We start from the raw sequence: 10,825 nt of genomic DNA, 5'->3' as shown, positions 1-10,825 counted from the left end.
GAGAGACTCATTGTCTTCACAGTGGAAGTGCTCATATTGCTGAATTAGCAGCTGCATCTTATTCTCCCTTACTTGCTCAGCACCATCACAAATAATCTGGATAGTGTCCCAAGCCTCTTTGGCTATTTTGCAGTTAATGATGTTATCAACATATCACCATCAACTCCATTGAACAATATATTCATGCCCTTCTTGTCTTTCCTGACTTGCTCAATATCAGGGTCTGACCATTCATGCCTTGGTTTTGGAACAGATGGCTCATTGCCAGTTGCAGCTCTCATTGGTACATGAGGACCTCTCTCTATGCAATCCACATATGCCTCATCTTGGGAAAGAAGATGTAGGTACATCTTCACCTTTCAGTGGTGATAATTAACTTTTATACAAAAAAGGAATTTTAACTCCAACATCCTTCTTGTTCATCTTGCTGTTGTTGTGATCTTTACACTCTTTGTACTTCAAGAGCTTGCTATGATACTAATTGTTATTCCCTAACAATACAACAAGAATTACAAAAGGGGGGTTGAATGTAATTCTTGCTACTTTTTCAAGATTTTAAAAACAGTTCTACTCGACAAATATATAAGTGTTTGATTTGCAGATTGCAGAATGAAGTAGTTATATAAATCAAAACACAAAGTAACAAAAACACAGGCTTTTAAAACTTTTTAGTGGATTTGAAAGTATCCATCAAAGATATATATATATCGAATGAGAACCTTGTGAAGCTTAAATAGCTCACAGCTGCTTACAAGTAGAATATACAAACTACAGAGAAATTCTTGACAAGTACAACTTTTTCTATCTCTCTTTGAAATGTGTTTGCTTAGTTGAATGTTCTACTAGCTACACTTGGTTTATATATTACCAAGTTTACATGACAATACGATAATATAATAAAACAAAATATATCTAGTCTAACTCCATGCTGTTTCACTACTTTATTCCAGCATCTTTGAATATCTTCATAATAGCATGGAAATGGTAATGTTTCTTTGTTCTCAAATTCCTGCTTAACAGACTGCCACATTCCTTTTGCAAACACCCAACGCATGTGACTGTGTTGTCACTGTCAATAAATATTTGAATTTAATCATCCGGCGGGTACATGCTTGTCATCCGTCGGGTAGCTTTGTTGATCATCTGTCGGGTAGCTTTGTTGATCATCCGTCGGGTAGCTATTTGTCACTTGACTCCATTTCACTTATACAGAATTACAAGACATCTTATATTTACAATTAATCAACCTATTCTGCATATCCACTGGTAGTCAACATGACTCATATGCTCCTACAAAATCTACACAAAGTTATTTGCAGAAATGTGCTACAGATCTTATGTTTACATAAGCTACTCACCCGGTGGATGTCAAATCGTCATCCATCGGGACTAAATTAAATCATCCGTCGGGACTATATTTGATCATTCGTCGAGTGCTACAAAATACACTAAGTTAAATCTACCAAGGTATTTTGTTTAATTTATCATCAAGTTCATAACATATTCCTAACAATCTTCAATGAATGAATCTCCTGAGTTAATGAAGCGAGTTGAGATGATAAGAGAGAATAAGCCCCCACTTCAAGTTTACCTCCCTTTTTAGGTTCTCTCGGGTTATTGAAGTGATTTGTAGCCAAATTTGCAAGAAAAGCGTATGCATCATCAACTCCCTTGTCTAGAAAAAACACCACCTGCAACATTATCAACAATACCCTTTTGTTCCCGGGTCAAGACCATTATAGAAGCGTTTAATCAGAAACTACTTCTCAAGACCATGATGAGGGCATGCACGTTGAAGATCTTTGAATCTCTCCCAAGCATCTTTAAGAGACTCTCCATATTCTTATTTAAAACCCATCATCTTGTCGATCAAATCATCAGTTCTGTTAGGAGGGAAATACTCAGTTAAGAAAGCTTGAGCAATTTCGTTCCACTCAGTCACATTGATATCATTCAACCATTTTTAAGCTTTATCACGAAGATAAAACCCAAACAACATTACTTTCAGTTGGTCTGCAGTGACACCCCGATGTTTGATGGTAGAGCAGAGTTGTTGAAACCTTTGCAGATGAAGTGTACGGTCTTCAGAGGGAAGACCTGCAAACTGATTCCGCTGGATCATAGTGAGCAATGTTGGTTTGATCTCAAAATTTGTTGCTTCAATAATTGGCATAGCAAGGCCAGTAGGCACACCACTCGGAGAGGGTTGTGAATAGTTTTTCAAAGATTTAGTAGGAAGTTCTGCCATTATGATCTTTGAGTCACCGAGATTTTGCTGCCTTTCTTTCCTTACTCGATCTATGTATTGCTGACAAGTAATCCCAGAATCTGGACTAAGAGGAGTTATTTCTACTTCTTTTTTGGACCTGGGCATCAACAACTAAAACAAGAAAAAGCAGTGGAATATGCCTCAATTGGAAGTAAACCTCCAATAAGACAAAGGAAATAATCTAAAACAATCAAACTAAAATCTATATAAACTAGGCGTCTCCTCGGCAGCGGCGCCAAAAACTTGATGTGTAAAATTATATGTTATTTCTAGAGAACTAACAATGAGATTTACAGAAGGGGGGGTTAAATGTAAATCTCAAAACTTTTTCAAGTTTTGAGCAGTTTATAAAGACTGTGTGTTCAAGATGAACAAGTGTGTGAATTGCTTTAAGCTGATACAGACAGATATATATATTCAAACACAAATGTAAGAACACAATAAACCTTTAAAAACTTTTCTGGTGGATTTGTTGTTCCACCAGAGATGGTATTTCAGAAATTCTGTGATCTAAGAATTTGATCACAGCTGCATCCTAGTACAAACTAGATAATTTTTCTCTCAAGATTTTTCTAAACAGCTCTGGAAAAATTCTTTTCTAATTACTAGCTACTACTTGGTTTATATATTACCAAGTTTACAAGTGAAGACAAGGATATATAAAATAATAAAGTAAGATCTCCACTTGTTTCTTCTCCAGTTCACTCCAGTATTTTGTTGACTTAATGTCTCTTTATACTAGAGTAGAACGGCTGCTTTTTCTGATGTTCCTGAAATTAGGCTGCCACATTTCAGTTATCTCTGTTCACCCACGTGCCTCTGTTTGTAGGTACAACTACCACTTATCAACGGTTAATCAACAGAACATCCGTTGAAGCTTTCATCCGTTGATGCACTCATCCGTTGAAGGATGTTATCCGTTGAAGCTTTGGAGACATCCGTTGAAGCTTAGCTTCTCATCCGTTGAAGGTCTTTAAGTCATCCGTTGATACCACTTCATTTATACAAGATTACAAGGCATGAAATATTTATAATTGGCCTTCCTATCTGCATATCTTCTAGTAGTCAACATGACTCATAGTTTCTCTCAACTTCTAAGAATTACATCTTAAATACAGAGACTGAAATATGCTACAACACTAGACTTATTTCTAAGTAAAGCTACACCATCAACGGATAGCCAAAGTGGTCTTATCCGTTGAGGCTACAGACACTGAATTTCTACTTAAGTGTTTTGTTAAACATATCATCAAACTAATGCACATATATTCCTAACAATCTCCCCCTATTTATGTCTATAAGAATTGTAGGCATAAATTCAGGGTTAACTTGATGATAACAAAACACTTAACAGATATATGAATTGAAACTAAGTAGAAATTTGAAAATGCTGCAAAAATGTATGTACTAGGAGGAAATTGAAGATTTACAGTATTTCCAAGGATACTCCCTTAGCCTGAGCAAATCATCTTTTTCTTCTTTGTTCCCTGGTTTTCTTTCCTAGCCCTTTGTCATTTTCCTCAATTTGGAGTTGGAGTTGTCTGAAGAATTCAGCTTCATCTTCAACACTGATATCCAACTTAGATTGCATTTCCTTGAGAGTTTCATTGCTGGCAATCTTGAGTTGGTCTTCAAGTCTGAAAAATCTTCTGACTCCTTTATCATCTCTAAATTCCATCAACCAATGAGGTGATTTGTGAATTGTAATTCCCCTTTCTTGAATGAGTAAAGTCCTGGGTAAAGCATTGGGCTCCCTCCAAGTTTTCCTTATATTGGCAATCTTGTTGAGAATTTCAGTCTTGGCAGTTCTGGTAAAGCCAGAATCCTTTTGTATAGCTGAAAAGACTCTAATCAAGGTAGAGTGGCCTTCATTCAGAATCCTGTGGAGAGGCCATGTTCTTTCCCCAGCTCCTTTGTATCTGAACACTAATCTCTCTGGTAGCTGTCTGTAAGCAGCTATTCCTCTTACATCCTCCAGCTCATCCAGATAGAGTTCAATGTCTGAAATTTCTTTTATGTCACAGATGTGAACATAATCATCTTTAGAAATGGATGGCTTAGGCTTAGGCTTTTGTTTTTGAGTGAATTTCTTAGAGGTTATGGAAGGTGTAGATTTGGGTTTTCTTTTCTGTTTCTTTGGTAGTGGAAGAGTGGTTAGAAAGGTAGGCAATTTGATGGTGTCCCAATCAATAGGTTCCTCTTTTGGAATGATTGGTTCACCATGGATGTTTATAGTGGGATTAGCAACAAGAGGTTCAGGTATGGAAGGTAGTGGTTTAGATATAGATTTGGTTACTTCAGTATTATCTTCACTCCTTCTATGTGCCTTGGCCTTTCTTCTGTTTCCCTTCTGCCATTCCTCTCTTTCTTCCATACTCTCACCAAATATACTCCCAAAAACCTCATCTAGGTTTGCAATCTTGTCTTCACCCCTGACTTCAATTCCTTTCTCTTCTTCAACTTGACTTGACTTTAGCTGTTGTTCAAGCTTTGCTTGTGCTCTTTTGTCAGCCTTTAGTTGCTTGACTTCTTCCTTCTTGGCTATTGAGAATTTGGGATGTCCTTGCATCACACATATGCTCTTTCCCTCTCTAGTGATAATAGCCCTATTTCTCCTTACAGCCTCATCCATGGTCTTTTTGAGATAAGCAATACTCCTACCTAAAAGCTTGTTCTCATCAGCTTTTGGAGGAGGAAAGTCCACTTCTTTTAAAGGATTCTTTGTAGAGTCCTTATTGGATCTTTTATTGGGCTTGAGAATTATAGCTTGTAGTTCTTTGGAAGAAGCTTCTCCATCCTTATGTCTCCCTACTGGCTTGAGCTCCATGTTGATTGGTTCAATCTTTGTGCTATATTTCACAGATGTTGATTTATCTTGTGTAGAGCCAAACAACAGTTGCAACCTTTCATCAATTCTCCTCCTTTGCTCTTTCACTTGAATTTCAGCTGCTGCTAGCTGAATCAAATCAATTCCATCAGGCTTTCCTTTGATTTGAATGATTGGAGAAGTAGTGATGGCAGGAACTAGCACTTTAGATATTTTGATTTTTGTAGATGGCTCTCCTTCCCCTTCCCTTTTACTCTCCCCCTTTTTGTTATCATCAAGGAGAGGGGTCAAGCCTTGTGCTTTTGCCAGCTGCATTAGGAGACTGGTTTGAGATTGTTGGTTGTGAAGAATGGTGGCCACAGAATCTTCAATAACTTGAACTCTGTCTTCCAACTTGGCCAGCCTTTTCTCAGTAACTGATTCCTTTTTCAATCTCAAAACCAAGTCCTGCAATGTACCATAGGGCATGACTGAATCCAATTTTTCAGAACTGTAGGATTTCAAGTCAGCAATATCCTTCCTGAGATCATCCATACTCAGATTCTGCTTTACTTGCTGCAACTTCATGAGATGCAGTGAGTCCAGGTGAGCTTGAAGGATAGCCTTGATACTTGCATGTGAAGTGTTCTGAATGGCCTGTTGAATAGTGTTGATTTGTTTGACTAAGGAGACATTGAATTCCCCTGATCTATACTCCTTTGTCAAAGCCCATTCAGGTAGATTTGGAATTGAACTAGGGCCTTCATCTCCCCCTAAGTTCATGCTTCCATCAAAAGAAACAGAGTCATCATCATCAGAATTTACTCCAAATTCCTCAGATGGCTCACCAGCTGTAGAAGGCATCTTGTTAATAGCAGCTTTATCCCTTTGAAGAGATTCTGGTGTGTGTACTAGATTTAGTATCTTTTCTGCCTCCTCATTGCCCTGAGCAGCCAACATTTGATAGGCTGACACAGGATGAGTAAAAGTGTCAGCATCCAAGGAAATGTTATCAATTACAGCTTTGTAATGTTGCTGAAACTGTCTTTCCTTTTCAGCATCATCCACAATCATTGACTCACTAGCAATGGCTGGTTCCACCCTTATATCTACTGTACCTGCCTTTCTCTCTTTTTCTCTATATTCTTGCATCAGGGGCTCCCCCTGGCTCACACAACTCACTCCCTCACCTTCACCTACTAAGGTGGTACTCCTCTCACTTACTTTTGCCATGCTGGAAGAAATAGCATGCATTTTTGAGCTCTCAATCTCTCCTTTTGCCTGGGAGCAACCCAGCCTCTCACTCAAATTTTCACACCCTTCCCTCAATCCTAAGAGTGATTGCACAGTATTCATGTCTTCTACACTTGGAATTGATTCAGTTATATGTGGAGAGACTATCAACGGATGTGGAATATCCGTTGAAGGTGAAACTGATGTTATCAACGGATAACTGCTGTTAAGCTTATCCATTGAAGAGCAACCACTTGTCAACGGATGAGTGATATCCGTTGAAGAAGGAAAAGAAGTTGAAATTGAAAGTGATATAACTGTTGAATCTGTGTAGATTGATTTGAGATGTGGTGACACAGATCCTTCAATTATATCTGAAAGAATTTGCGGGTGATCCAACAAATCATCTAAGAGATGATGATCACCTGTATTTGAGTGGGGCTCATCCCTGAGTTGTAAAGAGGGAGAATCAGGAATTGATGGGAATAATATATCCACATCCAGAGATGGTGATGAAGTGTTTGGTGATTGATGTGTGATTATTGTGAGAGAATGGGGCTGTGACTCCACATTTATTGGAGCCACATCAAACTGAGTTTGAGAAGGCATAGATACAGATGGATGTATATGTGCAGTGTGTGCACCCTGTGTAGAAGATTGGGTTCTAGCCTTCTTTCTTCTAATAAAAGCTTTTGTTGGTGAGTGTTTGGCTTCAGTGTCCCTCCCTCGTTTGTTCTGTGTTCCTGGTTGGGAACTATTTTCAATAGTAACATCCTTTTGGGAGGATGCAACTAGGGATGTGCTAGATACCTTTTCAACCACCACAGCTTTTTGAGAAACTGTGGCTTGGCTAGCTTGGGAAGCATTTAACTCTCCTTCCTTATCCTGGGGGTTTCTTTGATGTTCACCCCTCCCCTCACCACTCACACCCTGTTCACTCCCCTCAGGGTTAATGGTTGGTGTTACAACTGTTGTCTTTTGAGAAACAACAGAGGTGGTTTTCTTTGTCTTTGATTTTGAAAGTTTAGTTTTGGTGACCTTGGTAGAAATCTGTTGGGGCATTGTCACAGATTTCATGGCCACACTAGAAGATAAAGAAATAGAGGGGTTGGAAGAAGTAGGAGTTGTAGAAGCAATTACCTCACCTACCTGAGGTGCATTCATGATTGGTAAGTATACCAATGGCACACTGCTGTTGAGATCCATTCTCAATAAATCTGCAAGAACTCTTTTCTCTTGTGCCCAGCACTTGAGTTTATTATTCTCATTGATTATGACCAAACCTTCAGCAACATGGTTAGCCAATAACATAAAGAATCTAGCATAATAGATGTTATTAGGTCTATTAGCTTTGTTACCTAATCTAGTACCCAATTCTAGCATCACATAGTTGCTAAAGTTAAAATACCTATCAGAAACAAGCATATAGAGCATATTAACAAGAGATGAAGTTATGGCATCAAAATTACTAATTTTCCCAGAGAAAACCTTTATAAAGGCATCCCCAAGAAAACTCCATTCTTTCCTAAGGCCTTTTCTTCTAATACTCCCTAAACTAGCAGAGTTAAGAGAATAACCTATGGAATCTAACATGCTGGATACATCATTATCAGTGTGTGGTGTCATGGCATTGTTCTCAGGTAATTTAAAACATGCTTGTAAATCATCACAGTTAATATAGTGATTTTTACCTTTGAGAGTGAAGGAGATAGTCATATCTATGGAGTTGAACTCAGCAGTTGTCCAAATCTCCTCAACTACTTCACAGTAAATCGTTGGGGCTTCCAGCATTGCATAGCTAAGTTTACAGTTTTTGATGAAGTCCATCATTTTGTGATAGTCTGAATGGGCTTCATTCTTTTCTACCAAAGCTATGAAAATGTTCTTCTCATAGATGAACCCAGATTGAGACATAATTTTCACGACTGGTGCCATTGTTGTGAGTAGAAATTGCAGAGAATAACTTGAAGATTTTGCAGAGAGAAAATGGTAAATGCTTGAAATTTTAAGAAAGCGTAAAGTAAAAATGAAAAATCAGAAGGGCTTATATGCTTTCAAAAAAAAATTAGTAAAAGATTAATCAATAAGTATATGTTAGTGAATTTCAGCCGTTTAAGAATAAACTGTAAGTATTCTAACAACTACCTTGAAAACCAATACATACAGATGTATGTATGAGTATCAACGGTTAAGAAAATAGAATCAACAGCTGTGAAACACCTGAATCGACTGATGTGACATTTCAACGGATAAGGCAAATTGTCATCCGTTGAAAGGTACTTCAGTTTTATCCGTTGACGGATAAAAATTCCAGAAATGTATTTGTCTTTCAACGGATAATGAATATCCGTTGATAGAGCAATTTTGACTTTCAACGGATAGGAAACATCCGTTGATGGTATAAACTTTGTTAAAAGTCAAATTTGTTCTAGCAACTAATATATTTCAGGCTTCAATTCAAATTGCAATAAGGACATGAATTTTAAGAGTAATTAAGCATACCTAGCTCACTTACTAATCTTGTGAATGTTGATTCATCAAGTGGCTTGGTAAATATGTCTGCAATTTGTTGTTCACTTGGAACAAAATGTAGTTCCACTGTACCATTCATGACATGCTCCCTAATGAAGTGGTACTTGATATCAATGTGCTTGGTTCTTGAGTGCTGTACAGGATTCTCTGTTATGGCTATGGCACTTGTGTTGTCACAAAAGATAGGAATTCTATCAACATGAAGTCCATAGTCAAGGAGTTGATTTCTCATCCATAACACTTGAGAGCAGCAACTTCCAGCAGCAATGTATTCAGCCTCAGCTGTAGAAGTAGAGACTGAATTTTGCTTTTTGCTAAACCATGATACAAGCTTGTTTCCCAGGAATTGGCAGGAGCCTGTTGTACTTTTCCTGTCTATTTTGCAACCTGCATAGTCTGCATCTGAATAACCAATTAGATCAAAGCCAGATTCTCTAGGATACCAAATACCTAAATTTGGTGTACCCTTGAGATATCTGAAAATCCTTTTGATAGCTATTAAGTGAGACTCCCTAGGATCAGCTTGAAATCTAGCACACAGACATGTAGCAAACATTATATCTGATCTGCTAGCAGTTAAATATAAAAGTGAACCAACCATGCCTCTATAACTTGTAATGTCCACAGACCTTTCAGTCTTATTTACTTCAAGTTTGGTGGCAGTGGCCATGGGAGTTTTTGCAGATGAACATTCCATTAAGTCAAACTTATTTAAAAGATCATGAATATATTTAGTTTGACTAATGAAAATTCCATTACTAACTTGTTTAATTTGTAAACCAAGAAAATAGGTTAGTTCTCCCATAAGGCTCATTTCATAATTACTTTGCATTAGCTTAGCAAACTTTTTACAAAGTTTATCATCTTTAGAACCAAATATTATGTCGTCTACATAAATTTGAACAAGTATACTAGAGCCATTAACATTCCTAAAGAAGAGAGTTTTATCAACAGTACCTCTAGTGAAGTGATTCTCCAAAAGAAATTTTGATAGGGTTTCATACCAGGCTCTAGGTGCTTGCTTCAGTCCATAGAGTGCTTTCAACAGATAATATACATAGTCTGGAAAATTTGGATCTTCAAATCCTGGAGGTTGACTTACATAGACTTCTTCCTCTAATTTCCCATTTAGAAATGCACTCTTGACATCCATTTGATAGACTTTGAAATTGGCATGAGCTGCATAGGCTAGAAAAATTCTGATGGCTTCAAGTCTTGCAACAGGAGCATATGTCTCATCAAAATCTATTCCCTCTTGCTGAGAATAGCCTTTAGCAACCAATCTGGCTTTATTCCTTATGATAATGTCATTTTCATCCATCTTGTTTCTGAATACCCATTTTGTGTCAATAGGACTCTTGTCCTTTGGTTTGGGTACCAGCTTCCAAACTTGGTTTCTCTCAAATTGGTTTAGCTCTTCCTGCATAGCTAATATCCAATTTGGATCCAATAAGGCTTCTTCCACTTTCTTAGGTTCCTCCTGAGATAGAAAACTACTATACAGACATTCATCTTGAGTAGCTCTTCTTGTTTGCACTTTAGATGATGCATCACCAATGATCAGTTCAAAGGGATGATTCTTGGTCCATTTCCTTTGAAGTGGAAGATGTGCTCTAGATGAGGTGGCCTCAGTATTGTCATGATGTGAGACAGAGTGTTGACTAGTTGAAACTCCCCCTGAGTTGTTGGTCCTTTGCAGGGAACTTGGAGTTCTATCAACTGATGATGTAAATCGATTATCCGTTGATAAACTATGATCAACGGATGCTTCATTTAGTACTTCAACGGATGAAACACCATGTCTTTCAACGGATACTGCATTATCCAAGGGCATGTTTTGAATCCCTTTTGAAGTGTTATCTCCATCAGTCTCCTCTTCACTATCATCACAATATATCTCAATGTTGTCAAATTTGAGTCTCTCATATTGTCCCTCATCTGTTAGTCCATCAATCTTTTTATCATCAAACACAACATGCACAGAT

General features: G+C 37.7%; 1 non-coding gene across 1 annotated transcript; it reads left to right on the top strand.

Annotated features, from left to right (window-relative positions):
- Window positions 1-1,769: 1,769 nt before the first annotated feature.
- Window positions 1,770-1,876, top strand: LOC141669803 (small nucleolar RNA R71). The gene has a single exon (XR_012554061.1). It is a non-coding gene; the product is annotated as a small nucleolar RNA R71 (small nucleolar RNA).
- The last annotated feature ends 8,949 nt before the right edge of the window (window positions 1,877-10,825 follow it).

The sequence above is a fragment of the Apium graveolens genome, chromosome 6, assembly GCF_009905375.1.
Source record: "Apium graveolens cultivar Ventura chromosome 6, ASM990537v1, whole genome shotgun sequence".
NCBI classification, from domain to species: Eukaryota; Viridiplantae; Streptophyta; class Magnoliopsida; order Apiales; family Apiaceae; genus Apium; species Apium graveolens.
Note: the sequence above shows the minus strand (reverse complement) of the source record. Positions and strands in the feature narration are given on the sequence as shown.